This window comes from Carassius carassius, chromosome 21 (genome assembly GCF_963082965.1).
Source record: "Carassius carassius chromosome 21, fCarCar2.1, whole genome shotgun sequence".
NCBI lineage: Eukaryota > Metazoa > Chordata > Actinopteri > Cypriniformes > Cyprinidae > Carassius > Carassius carassius.
In genome coordinates this window covers 31,751,158-31,766,855 of record NC_081775.1, presented here as the reverse complement: position 1 = coordinate 31,766,855, position 15,698 = coordinate 31,751,158, and positions in this window count along the sequence as shown.

Below are 15,698 nucleotides of genomic sequence, written 5' to 3'. Positions count from 1 at the left end.
GTTTACATTGTTCAACATCCAGTATTTCACTGGGGTAAATCTCCACCTCCGTCTTCCCATCAGCCTCGTCTCTACACAGCCAGCGGTGACTGGGGAACATGTAGTGTTTGCCATGATTTGGCACCATGATCTGAACACTGTCCAGAAACCAGCCAGCGCGCATGCCTTCATTAGTGTGACCTATCAGGAGCCGGTTGATCTAGATTTGAGAAAAACATCTTCATGAGTTTATGAGGTGGTTTACTATGTGTCTGCTAAATGTAATGCAGTACTCTAAGGAAAGCGCACATACCTGCCCGATGTCAGTGGTGTCGACGGTGAAAACATCCACCCGACCCGCCTCAAAGTAATTGCGCAGGTTGTTGTCTGAGACCACGAGCATCATTCTGCTGGTGTCTCCCTTCTCACCGTAGAACTTCACAAACACTTTAGAGTCTGAACTTCCTCCACTGACATTACCCGTCTTCACTGCGATGTGATAGCTGACATCTGAAACAGACATTTCCAATATTCAGCTTCCATGTGTTGTGAGAACTGAAAAGGCTTCTGTAATTTGACCTTTGTGCTGAATTCTGGTTTTCGGTGAAACTGATGTTCCCCTGAACAGTTATGAGAAAAGCTAACAATTAATAAAAATGTTAATTGAAATTAAATAAATAATAATAAAACATTTAATAAATATTCAAAAGACAATTTTAATAAAAAATAAAAATAAAATCATAAAAAGAAGAATTCATCAAAATTTGATTTTCTTTTTAATTTAAATGATGTAAATAAAACACTAAGTAAAAATGTATAACATCCTAAAAATTTAAAATAAAAATAAATACGTAAAAAAAAAACTATCAAAATAAAACACTTACAAAAATTCATTAAATTGTAAAATGTAAAAAAAAAAAAAAAAACTTTAACAAAAAACTAATAAAATTGAATCATAAAACTATTGAGTTCATAACAGAACTCAAAATAAAAATGTAAAAAGTTTTATATTAAAAAATTATAAAAAGTAGAACTGAAATAATTTCACAAGTAAAACTATAAAATAAAACAATTAATTAAATCTATCTATCAGTAAAATAAAATAATCTTCTAAAAAACTATAAAAATAAATATAAAATTGGGAAATCTAAAAATAAAATGTTATTTTTAAAATTAAAGAATGTACTAAGTACTGAGAATGCCCCTGAACTTCGACACAACATTGAAGTGAATGACAGAAAGGGAAACCAAGATATGAAACAGGAGAAAACTTACTGTAAAGTCTCTGTCCGTCTGCTAATGGCACCAACTCACGAACAATCTGCCCGTCATCTTCATTGTGGTCGAACCATCTGAACAGATGAATGAAGAAGAAAAAAAGACAAATGTCACTCAGGAACAACATATTCTGCACACTAAAGGGTTAGTTCTCCCTAAAATGTAAATTCTGTCATTAATTACTCACCCTCATGTCACTTCAAACCCTTAAGATTTTTGTTCCTCTTCGGAACACAAATTAAGATTAAATTTTAATTTATGCATTTAGCAGATGCTTTTATCCAAAGCGACTTACAGTGCATTCAGGCTATCAATTTTTACCTATCATGTGTTCCCTGGGGAATCGAACCCCCAACCTTGCGCTTGATAACGCAATGCTCTACCAATTGAGCTACAGGATATTTTCAACGGAATCTCACCCTTCGTAGACAGCAACATAACTGCAATCTTCCCAATCCAAGAAAGCTAGCAAGGACAGTAAATCAGCAAAACAGTCCATGCGACATCAGTGGCTCAACTCAACAAATTTATTCAACCATTCTTCTCCCAGAGTTACCGTCTTGTGTGCGCTTTCCCCAGAACGTAATCAGCATTGTTTTTATTCAGCATGCGCGCATTTTCTCCAGAACGTAAACAATGCTGATTATATTTTGGGGAAAGCATGATCATGTGTTGTGGTACTCTCCAAAATACCGGAAGACGGTAACTCTGGGAGAAGAATTGTTGAATAAATTGTTTTTGTTTTCTTTGCGCACAAAAATTATTCTCGTAGCTTCGCAAAATAGTAGTTGTGCCACTGATGTCGCATGGTTTGTTTTATTGATGTACGTTTCTGCGACTAGAAACATTGCAGTTGCTGTCCATGGAGAGTCTTAAAATTGGAAGTTGGAATGACATGAGGGTGAGTAATTAATGACAGAATTTAAATTTTGAGTTGAAACTAACACATTAAACCAATGCTTTGGGTTCCAGTTAATGGATTGACGGTAACCTGTTGCATGGGAACTCGACGGCCTGTGATTCGGCCTGGCCTTCTTCTCTTATGATCACTTTATCCAGGAACCATCCGCAGCCTCCACCGTGGCCGTCGTGACCAATTCTTACCCTGCGCACCTGCCCGATGGACACAGCCTCAATGATGAACTCATCCGCCTGTGACAAACACACAGAAAGTTTGGTTAGACAGGAATAGGGATGAGTATCGTTTGAATTGTATCGATTCCGATTCCGATTCTGCTTATCGATTCCTACAGTAGTTTCAATTCCAATAAGAAAAAAAATCCCCCCAAAAATTAGGTCAAACATTTATTCTGTCTTTAATAAAGCATTCTGTTGCAGCTGAATAACACGAGCAAAAATCAGCAGCCTATACAGAACTATGATATACTGATTTAGTTTTCTGCATATTGGTCGACAGATATGAAAGAAGTCAGTGTCTTCTCTTCGTGTGTGCTGCACGCAAATAAGGCACAAGTTATCTCAGTTTCCATTTTTTTGGAAATTTGGAACTGGTTCTAAAATGGAACCGGTTTTCAATACCCAACACTACACAGGAAGGTTTTCTCAACGGACATAGAATATTCGTTTTTGGTTTCTAGAATGTTTCTCTAACGTTACTTTAACGTTTATGCCCAATAGCATAAATGGTATGGAAGACTGATGTATGGACGCCTATATCTAATCAATATTTTACAAATGATATCTTCTTTTTATTTAGTGTTTAAACCTGCATCCCGTATGTTTTGCCTCTTTGTCGCCAACTCTGTTTGAAACCTGCAATTGCAGTTATTTCCAGAATTATCTTCTTTATGTGGGTTGTGCATCGGCTCAGATCCAGCGCGGATGAATCTAATGTTTTGAATGAATGTATGGATACTGTAATTAGGAATCATAGATTCTAGCCTTCGTCTTGAAATTTATGACCCAAATAAGAGTTTTCACTGCATATTGAGATAAGAACAAGTAAGTAAGTTGGCTACTTTTGTTCTGAGCAACTAAGGAAAAAAGCATTATCATAAATCGTGCTACCACCGGTTATTAAATCTAACGATTGGTTAGCTCATATCACATCAAACCATGAAAATTAATATAACAATGTCTTAAACACAGTATATGGTTTTTAAACTTTAAATTATGATTTTTTTTCACATGCACCAAAGAAAAAAAAAAACTATTTGACAAAATAGGATTTCAGTAACGTTACATTTATTTCATATCTGAATTGTAGGCCTAAGGTAGTTTAGTCTGTGTAAACAAAAGCTTATTTTCTCTTCAGTCAGGCTTTACGAAATCTTATTTACTCTCATATCTATAGTAATTATAAGAAATTCCTCGAGATCGATAAACAAATGTTAGTCAGTCCGCCAGTAAAACTAAACAACACTTAATTTTTTAATTACGCGAGTGTGCAGCTTTCTGTAAAAATAGGAGAAAGAGTGCGCAGATCAGAGGTGCTCAGTTAATTGATTTCTGTGCTTTTCCCATTCTGGCGTAATATTTTAGCCAAACATTATGGAATTTAAATTTTAATTGAACTAATTTCTACATTTCAATAATTGCTGTATTAAACTAACTTCGGTCATGACACAAAACAGCCAACTTTGTAATTGGATATTTAGTTTACAAGGTTGTAAAAATAGTCATTAGTGAACATTCTGTATACGGTATTTTTAATAATTTAAAAATAACTTTTCTCGCAACGTACTGGGAACGTTATTTCATGGTTGCAAAATAATAACCCCACAATAACCATGACGGTATCGCTAAGTTTTTTAAGGTTGTTTAAAAATAACGGCGCTGCAACATTCTGGGAACGTTATTTTACTGTTGCAAAATAATAACCCAAAAATAACCATTAAGGAACTGTCTAAGTTATTTTTAGGTTATTTAAAAATAATCTCCCTGCAGCATTATGTGAACGTTATTATATAGTTCACAAAAAATAACCAAACGTGAACCAAATACTAACGTTAAGGGAACGTTCTGTGTTTGAAGGGCAGAGTGTCAGAGAGACAAATGGACAAACACAAGCACATCAGAGAAGCTCCACAGAAACGTGACTAACGTTGCCTTTCTCAAACTTGTTGACGTTGTTTTTGCAGTTGATCAAAGCGCGGTCACCGGTGTCTCCCTGATCCCCAATCAGACATAGAAACACATGTGCATCTGTTCCTCCGCCGCTCACACTCCCTGTGTACACTGTGATGCGATACTTGACCACTGGAGGAACAGAAATATCCATTAGAGAGTGAAATGATCTAGTAAACCGATGTTAACGATAATAGCAATGCATAATAATGTACATGTCAGAGGTTCTGGGATGAGATCTGCGGTGGCTGGAAGCTCTCGCACCACCTCGTTATCGTCCTCATTAGAGTCCAGCCAGCGCTCACATGGGAATTTATATGTTTCCTTTGTTAACGTTTTCATTATGGAAATCTTAGGAGACATAAAGAAGACTGTTATTCAGATTTCAAGTGTGAAACATTAAATGCAGCAGCATCTCATGCTCTCACTCGACTTAAATGCCAGCCGGCGAAAGGGTTTCTCTTCTCATGCCAGATTCTCAGTTTAATCAGCTTTCCAAGATCCGGTAGTTCAATCTGAGGAAACAGATTCAGTGCAGAATAGGTTTGTTAATTAGATTTGATTACACAGATGGTTTGAACTGCTGAAATGCAAAAACAATGACAATCCATACAGCAACAAATCCTTTCCATTTGACATTTGCGTTCAAATGGATTTTTTAATTAATTAATTAAAATTAATACATAAATTAATTAAATTATAAAATGTAGAATAAAAATCATTTTAAAATTTAAATAAAACATGCATTAAAATTAAATAATAAAAATGTATGAAATAAATCATTTTAAAAGATAATACACATACTAAAATGAATGAAATTACAAAAATGTTAAATAAAAAAGCAATTAAAAAAATAACACATTTAAATAAAACATTTACCAAAATGAATTCAATCATAAAAATGTAAAAATAATAATAATAATAATAATAAATTAAAAAACATAATCAAAGTAAAACACTAGCAAAAAAAGTATTAAATCATACAAAACGTAGAATTGAAATAAATAATATACCCACTTAATTATATAAACTGTTCTTTTGAAAGAAATGATTTTTCTAGTTTACTAAAACCATTAAAAAACAATATAGACACAGTAAAAAAAATACATACATATATATATATATATATATATATATAAATGACAAAAATCTAAACTAAATTACTTAACCTAAAATGTAACATGTGAATATTAAATATAAAAATAAAACGTTTTATAAACTATAATATTATCTTAGAGACACCAAAATAACAGTGGTATAAGATAAAATATTTCCAATCCAAAAATATGTTTTAGATTTTTGTGGTATGAAAACTAACTCAATTTACCAATTCTTAAATTTAATGAATACACCCCTAATATTGCAAAATGGCTATTTAGAATGCCACATGAGATGTTAAAATGTTTCAATTAATAATTAAATTTGTTATATAGCAATGCTTATGTATTTTAAAACATATATTGCCATTTAATAATTTCTCCCCAAATCACCTATTTTTTATCCTTAAAACGGCAGATTTACCATGAACTTGTCCAGCTGGGCCTGCTCAAAGTTATCAGTTTTGTTATCGAGTCTCATCTCATCTGACTTGCCCTTCTCTCCATATATCTGGAGTAAGACAGATGCATCTGTTCCCGCTCCTGGAAGATCTGACGTCCAGATCCAGAGAGACCAGGGATGCTCTGAGGAGCAGCAGATCTGTTTAACCTCACAAAACCTACAACATGTTTCTCTCTCACATTATGAGCCATACTCACTTTTTTGCCTCTTCTGCCTGAGCGAAACCATTTCATACAGTTCCCTCTCGATGAGCCCGTCAGCTTCGTCCTCATCCAGCCATTTGGAGCAGGGGAACGTCTGCTCGATGCCAGTGAACGGACAGAAGATGACCACCTGCCACACACACACACACACACACACACAAATTAAGCATTTAAAGACGCAGAATTTTGAGTTTAGGACAGCACAGGTGAATAAGGGAACTAATATATGACCATAGTTTCCCAGTTGATTAATCACAGTACATTAAGACAACAGTTTTTTCATTACAAGTTTTCTGAAATATCATGTTAATATGCAATTGAGATAGTGTTTAATTAAATATGCACTAATTTGCATACATTTCTAGCATAAATCAGTTAAAAATTCTTGTTTGATTTTGAGAGTTAAAATACTTTCAAGAAGAGATTTTGGATTTCTTTTTTTTATCGCTACATAGATCAAAAAAATTATTTAGGTAAAAAATGTAATTGCAAATTTTTAACTCACAATTGTAGTTTTTTTATGTTTGCAAGTCAGAATAGCGAGATTCACTCAGAATTACAAGAAAACTCTTATAAATGTTTGTAACTGCGTTTATATCTAACAATTTTTTCCCCTCTCAGAATTGCAAGTAAAAAAGACAAAATTGTGAGAATTAAACTCGGACAAAAATTCGGAATTATGAGATGAAATAATTCGCAATTGCTTTGTTTAGTTTTTTTTTTTTTGTATCCTGTGGGGGAACAAGCTTCCAGACAAAAAACAAATACATTTTCACCATGTTCTAGGAATTAAATGTTGTATGAATCAGTATGAATGAAATATAATAGAATATAGGATATATAAACAAACCAGAATATAGAGAGGAATGAAACTGTATGGTGTTTGTAAGAGAAAAAACTCTTTAATGATATGGATTGGCATTGAAATTTACAGACGCAAACAAATAAAGTGCAATAAAATAAACACTTAAATGAAAAGAAAGAAAATGTCATGGATGCAAAATAGACCAAAATCTAATTCAACTAGAGTATGAAAACTTAATACTAAATAATTGTTGCTGTTCTTTTTTTCAAACTACATTTATCAGACGCTTTTATCCAAAGCAACTTACAGTGCATTCAGGCTATACAACTTTTTTTTATTTTTTACCAGTATGTGTGTTTCCTGGGAATCAAACCCACAACCTTTTGTGCTGCTAACCCAATGCTCTACCACTGAGCCGCAGGAACACTAAATGACTGAAAACTATTTTTGATGATAATCAATGGAAAAAAGAAGTTTAAAATTGTTCCTTTTGGGATATAACAGCTTGTCCCTGGAGCAGTACCCTTAAAAGGACATATTGTATCTTTTTATACATTTAGATTTTTACCCCTAATAGGTACATAATAATACCTCAGAGTACTAATACATACCCTTGAGGTACTAATATGTCCCTATTAGAATGATACAATATGTCCTTTTAAGGGTACTGCTCCAGGGACAAGGTGTTGTACCCCAAAAGGACTCTTATTTTTCAGTGTACAAGGTGACATGAAATGAACTGAATGGATGACAGATGCTTGACCTTTTCACAGTACCAGCCGGCGCTGACGCCTCCGTTATCGTGACCGATCGTGACTCGGCTGAGCGGACTGAGCAGCGCCGCGATCTCCACGTTAAAGATGTCGGTCAGACCGCGCTCAAACTTTCCTCCTTCCAGGAAGATCTTACCGCTGTTCTTCTGGCCTTTGGAGCCGTGCATGATCATGTGGATTTTGGAGTTGGTTCCTGCACCTCTGATCTTCCCCGTCACCACCTGAACGTTGTACACGATGCCTGCAAAAATATACATATACACAAATGAGTCCAGGATAAATCTTAAAAGAAGAGCTTAAACTGGCTCACCATCAGTGTTTTTGAAAAGAGTCCCATCCGCTCACCAAGGTTGCATTTATTTGAACACTTAAAAATGTGAAATAAACTATTTTCTATGTGAAAATATTGTAAAATGTAATTTATTTCTGTGATGCACATGAAAATTCGGCTTTTCTCACAACAATCAGTACCAATCAGTTTAACAGAAACAGCTATTTTAAATTGTACTAATATTTCACAATTTTAACTGCATTTTTAATCAAATAAATGAGCAGAAGGGACTTCTTTCAGTAACATTAAAAATCTCAACAACCCTAAACTTGAATAGTAGTGTAAATAGAGGCAATTTATTACAGTCCTCAGATCAAATGATTGAGTCAGGTGTGTCTAAAACACTAGATGAAGTGAACAACATAACATTGTGATGATGCTTATTTTTCTAAACCAATGCTTAGTTTGGAGGTTGCACGAGGAGATTTTGTCTGTATGTTCCTTTAATGTTTACCGGTGGGTTGACTGCCTCCAACCAGAATATCTCTCTGTATCTTCCCATCATCCTCGTCGATGGCAAACCAGCGGCTGATGGGAAACTCATACACGGCCTTGTTTCCCAAATCATCCACTATGACCTGAATTAAAAGCAGACAGCAGAGGTGAACGCTGGGTTTCTGTGTGAACAATCTATGTGCATATCTATCTGAGGCGGCGGCTCTCATCCGCAGGAAAACCAATCCAGTAGAGTAGTGCGGTGTTTGCTTTCAGTGTGGATAAGGTGACGAGAATGACCTCATCCTGAGAGATGTGATGTGAGGTGGAGCGCAGCTCTCCAACGAGATGAAAAACTTCGAGACAAACTTTGATGTTGGCTTGAGAAAGCCTGGCCTGAAAGCATGAAGTAGCTGCAAAAGTTTGAAATGGTTCAAAAGTTTGGACGTTCGATATAATTCTAGCCCTTAAAACTCATCAACTGATGATCAAAATTACATATTTAAGTGTTTTCCTTGTTAAATTAACTAGTTTTTGTCTTAAAATGGGTTATTAAGTATACATTATTAAGTATTCATGGACCTATGAATATGCTAATTATTCTCCTCTTCCATTCGGACTATCTACTTTCCCCAACATTTTCAAATTTATGATAGAGTTTTGACTACAATTTAATGTTCTCTAAAGTCTCGATGTATAGCTATAATTCATAAAGAGAGCTTTTTATGTTAGAGTAGGCATCAGAAAATAATTACCCAGTTTTGATTATGTAAAACCAACAATATGATAACATGATTTCTTTGAAATGTTCAACTGAGAATACAGCAAAATATAACATAATTTGTGTTTCCTGCTAGCTAAATTTCACATACATACACAAAAATATATCTAAACCTCTCTTTTCTTTATTCAGAGGTAATCTAGACAAGTACATGGAAACTATCCGAAGCTCTGTATCTCTATATTCATCCAATGTGTTCTCTTAAGGTGTACATTTATTACTTTTTTGTCAAAATTCAAATGATGAACTGCCTTTAACTATAATTTTGCATTATTGACACACTGTTTTCCTAATGAATGTTGTTCAGTTGCTTTGACGCAATGTATTTTGTTTAAAGTGCTATATAAATAAAGGTGACTTGACTTGACTTGACTTGTCAACCTAGCAACACATCCCTTATGAAAATTAACCAATTATCATTAAATCATGGTAACTACAAATTTTCCATGGTTTTACTATACTAATGATAGTTTAACCATTGTGTTTGTAGTATAAAATTTTTTTATACTGTACAAATGGTAACCAATAAGCCTATGCAAAAAATAAATAAATAAATAAATGTAAAAATAAAACAACAACAACAACTATGGTAAATTTTCTAAAGGGATTTGTAAATGTATACACTTTCTTTCTTTTTTCTTTATTGCTTTATTTTGATGACTACACTGCCTTAGTGGTTTGATGTTTTGTACTGTTTGATAAAGAAAAGAAGGAAAGATCTCAATTATTCTCAATTATTCATGCTCCAAAAAACAAAAAATAATTAAAAACTCTTGATGATAAAATAATCCCTGTATCCAAAGAGCACCGAATCATGGAGTTCATATGCTGCATATTTTTGGATGTATGATTCGCTGATGATTTACCATACACACTCTGAAGTCCAGATCAAAATCAAAAGATTCACCATCTGTGCTTCAAAGCCACGATCTGAATCAAAAGATTTACGAATGCGCTCCGAATTTCCGTTCTCAATCAAATGATTCACAAACCCAATCTGAAGTTCTGATCTAAATCAAATGACTTGTGAACCTGCACCGAAGCCCCAAAAATCAAAAGATTCACGAACCCTCTCCGAAGTCCCGATCTAAATAACAACTCGCAAGCCATCACTTCATATTCTGAACACACATGACGAATATCTAAATTCGCGAAATGACTCAAAAACCAGCTCTAAAGTTCCAATATGAATCAAAAGATTTATAAACCCACTCTAAAGTTCTGATCTACATCAAATGATTCGCAGTACTCCCCCCAAAGTCCCGTTCTGAATCAAACGATTTGCGATATACACTTTGAAGTCACGATCTGAATCAAAGGATGTGTGATACCCGATGCGATTTAGAGCATCGAAATAGCAGCTAAATCAATTTGACACATTTTCAGTTTGGAGTTTCGAAAAGCTCTATTTCACCCATCACTACATGTATTTAAAACCAATACAAACGGTATTGAAATCCGACATTTTTGAGAAATCTGTTCCTCTGCTTTTCGCCTCTTTATTATGTTTATGCTGGCTCAGCTCACTAGTTTTATGACACGAAATAAAATAAGCGAACAAATGGGCTGTCTACAAATAAAATATCAATATTTCCATTCCAAAGATAACATCCAACACAAATCTATGAACAATACTCAGATGAAGTGACCGGTTTACTGCTAACTGGTGAAACACTCCATTAATATGATCTTTGAAATAGTTTTTGTGCACTGCAGTTCAGTTCAGCAGAAAGCATTACCTTTATTAAAACTTTTATAATTGTGAGTTTGGAGATTATGGGAGAAGCAGATTTTGACATTGGTGGAGACATAACAGCATTACCCCAACATTTTTGCATTTATTAATGGAAAGACATTCATGAAGACAGGCACCTCATTCTTGAATGAATCAGCTGTTTGAACGAATTGGTTGAATTAATGACTCAATAGTCATTTAGACTGTGAGTTGCTTCCACCTTCTTGTAGCTTGGTTTCATACTAAAAAGTATCTGTTATAAAATTTCTTATTATTGTAACTATTAACCCCTTACTAGTCACCCCCCTTTTTTGGCATGGAGACAGAAATGACATACCCAAAATAAAAAGGTTTCTGCTCATGATTCTTTCTGACTAGATACATAATCAACATTTATTCGTTGTTGTTGTTGTTGTTGTTACAGTATCTGTTAAATGCAACCTGACGTCTCTGAAAAATTTATCAAAATTATTGCATTTTTGTTTATTGAGTTTTAAGCATACATTATCTTAATTTTAATGCATTTTTCAAAATACAAGACTTAAGTAGTTTTGATTATCAAGTAAATTATTGTACTGGAAAACAGGATACTAGGGTATAATAATTTTTTTCAGTGCTCAGCATGTGTTTGTGTGAGTTGATTGCAGCAAATGCTGTATTACATATTTTAAAGAGTCTGTGATATATGTAAATCTTTTCTGAGTTGTACCTTCTCCACAAACCATCCAGCCGAGGAGCCCTTGTTGTTGTGTCCGATGGTTATTTTCCTCACTCGGCCCAGGTTCGGAGCCTCTACGGTGAACTTGTCTTCGGTTCCCCTCTCAAAGTTGTTTTTATCATTGTCTAGTCTTCTCTCTCCTTTGGGATATAAAACAATATATATTAATGTAACTGGATATTAAATGCAGATGTGATGTTTGAAACATTTAATAACATGTTATTTACAATTAAATGAAAATGTATTAGTTCAAATTAATATTCATAATTACTTATATTGTCTTTGAAATATGATTAAAGTGCTTGCAAGCATTTATGATAAACCAAAATTTACTCTGTTGACTATAGTTTGCCTTATATTTAAATATATTACACATTTGTAATGTTGCAATTCAGTGCATTAATTGTAAGTTAAAGTACTATACATGTGCTTTAGTACGTTAGTCAACAAATATCCAAAATAAGTGTACTTTAAAAAAAAAAAGCTTTCTTAATCCTTTTAGTACCAAATCTGAATTCTATTAATTAAGCACAGTTATTTATTTATTTATTTTACAAGGGAACACACCAGGTGGATATAGCTTAATTTAAAAAAACATAAAAAATTGATTATAAAAATGTATTTATTACATTTTTATATTATTTTACAGTATATATAAAGTATATATTATTATTATTATTTTTCACCCATTGTGAATCACTTTAAAGCTCACTTAAACAGGCCTGTTTTACTACCTATATTACTTCTGTATTACCTGTATCACCATTTTCCCCAAAAATGTTGAGAAAGACATCAGCATCTGTCCCACTGCCTTTCACATCAGCTGTGAACACGCTCACAACATATTTATTATCTGCAAAAAATGAATAAATAAATAAAAATAAAATAGCACAATAAAGCATAAAAAAAACATTTTAGGAAGTAATACATAAGCAAACATTTATTTAGCTGAAAGTAGCAATTCAGGAGGCCAAAGACGTTTAAACTAAAGCATGATCCTAGAAATAAGATGATAGAACTTGTTTTAAAATATATTTCAAAATATACAAAAATATATTTGCTAAAATAAAATCAATAAATTCTTGCCCATTTTCTGAAAATATATTTTAAAAATATTAATATATATATATATTGCTATTTTGCTATAAGAAGGTTGAAACTAAATTCATTTTCAATGTAGTTCACTGAGCTTACAAAATATATTTAGCATTTATTTATAATATACAAATATACTTTTTGCATGTTTTAAAGGAAAATGATTGGATTTAGCCATTACTTGCAGTGTTTGATCACCAGACTCATAGAGTAAAACAAACACTTCACTTACTGTATGAAATTCTCATATTGATATGCATGCATTAAATTACCACAGACTCTTCGGACTTGACATGACTCAAGGAACCAGAGGAAAAAGGGCAGAGACAGAGACGATATCACAAGTTTTCTCCATAGTCCATTACTCTTATAGGAGATAAAGCCTCACATTTGGGCATGTCCATGGGGTCCAGGCTGCCCAGCAGGTCTCGGACGTACAAGCTGTCCCCTTCGGTTTTGCTCAGCCAGTTGTTGCAGGCAAAGTAGAAGCGTAAATGTGGTCTGTTCATGTCGGTGACCACGACCCGGTCCAGAAACCAGCTGGCGTTCAGACCCGTGTTATCATGTTCAATCCTGACAGAAACACACCACACTACTAGTTTAAACTACCCCTTCTTTAACTGCATCATTTCAAACTACTAAACTAAATAATAATACTGTACTTGTAGTTTGGAACAGAAATTCATACAGTAGCTACAATTTATATCTACTAATTTCAAGTATTTTAGCTGAGGGCTTTAATTCAAAGATCAGGAGATAATAAACAAACTTTGAATCTGTAGTGTGCATTTATTTATTGATTTTAGTCATATGAATATGTTTACAGTATATTACTAAATATTGCTAGTAAATTTCACAAACAATTAGCAAGTAACAAATTGAATTAAACATTAAATTTTGTTGCAGAAAAACTGAAATAGTATTTTCTTGTAAAATATACTCCAATAATGTGTTTTATTTACTACTTATATTATTTTTTTTTTACATTTTAGTGAAATAACATTTTTGAGTAATACTTATTAAACTGAACTTATAATTTAAAATAAATATATAAATTGTATTAATAGAGGAATATATTACAGAAATTAGTAAAATATTTTATTTATTTTACTGACATTAAATCACAGTTAAATTGGTCAACTTACCTAATTTTTTTCAAAGGGCCAACATTGTGTGTTTTTATCCGGAAGACATCAGTTTTGTTTTTTTCAAAAGCAGTTCGATTTCTGCAATAAATATCAATGCAAATATAACTGTACTTTATTTCTGCAAACACAGGATAATCTAACCGGAATCAAAAGCTAAAGACAAAGTCAAACCCTCAATCCCTTTAAACATTCACAAAAATCAGTCTGTGTATTAATGTGAGGTTTTAAAGCAATGCAATGGTGTCTAAATGACAGATCCATCATAATATTTTAGCACAATGATTTACGGTACAAACCTTGGATAATAAATGCAAGTTATATGCACAGTGGCTGTGTATTACATCTGTTTTGTTTAAATGCACTCAGTGTATAATTACAGTTACTGTGTCTTGTGAAAGAAAATGCTTTATCATACATTAAATACCCTTAAAAACTTAAAAATAGTTATCTAGCAGTCAATATATCATGCATTTGCTGACAAACACACATATTCTGTAAATGAGCTTTATGCAGATGATATAGTCTGAATGATGTGTGTCTGGAAACAGAATAGTAAAGCGCTGCAGTATTTTCTCTCTACAGCACAATGCTATACATTTCCACAGGATTCACACCAGCACATGCATATTGTAGCCTTTCATTATGAAGAGCAATAAACGTCGCTGAATAAGATTTTGTCATCATGCAAATGAAATATTGCTCCTTGATGAAAGGTTCTAGAATATCATGCGCGCATATAAACGTCACAACAGCAGCGAGATCTAGATTCCCCTCGACCAGAGAGGAACAGACTCAAATACCTCTTGTCTGTGCTGTGGATTCGGGGGAAAGACAGAATGATGGTGTTAAATATCATCAGTAGAGAAAACATATTAATGCACAACTGTAAACAACGAGACGTGTGGCTACCAGGTCAAACAGGCAGTTCATTAATTATTTAGACAGATGATTATGAGTCAAGTTTCAGGTCAGCAGAGCTTCATACGGACTCACTTGCTGGCCAGATGCAGTTTGGGAGTGATGCCATAGTCACCAAAGAGCGTGATGAAGATGTTGGCGTCCGTTCCGGCTCCGTTGACATCTCCGGTGATGGTCACCACCTCGTAGACTGAGAGCAAAACACGCTTGATTTGACTGAACACAGAATACATGAGATCTGGTGCATTATTAATGAAGAGATTATTTAGCAGAAGAGCCTGAAACGTCCCGCTGAACAATGACTATGCTCAGGAAAAACTCATCATGGCATGATGATAATTGACACTGGAATCAGAAAACAGATCTTTAAAGCCCATTCACACCAAGAACGATAACTATAATGATAACCAAGCAAACAGGGAATGTTCTCAGAACGTTCTGGCAATGTTATGAGAAAACTTTTCTTTTAGTAACATTAATAAAAAGAGGAATCTACGTTATAATATTCTAAAAACACTATTTATACATTATAAACATTGCCATTTTTCTGAAACATTTTAGTTTGTCTAACAATTTTTAAATGTTACTACTTTTATTGAGATAATTCCAAAGTAACATTTTCATAAAAAACATTCAGTGATACAGTGATACAACTCACTGATAACGTTAGCAAAACGTTCTTAGAATATTTTTCTGTTAACTGGGAATTTGAATCAGTCTAATAACTACAGGGTGAACAGTGGAGTCTGAATCATAAATTATTTATTGTAATGAATCAGTCTAAAAGACTCCCAAATGACCTCAAACTCACAATTATAATCAGTCTAATAACTACAGAGTGAACAGTGGAGT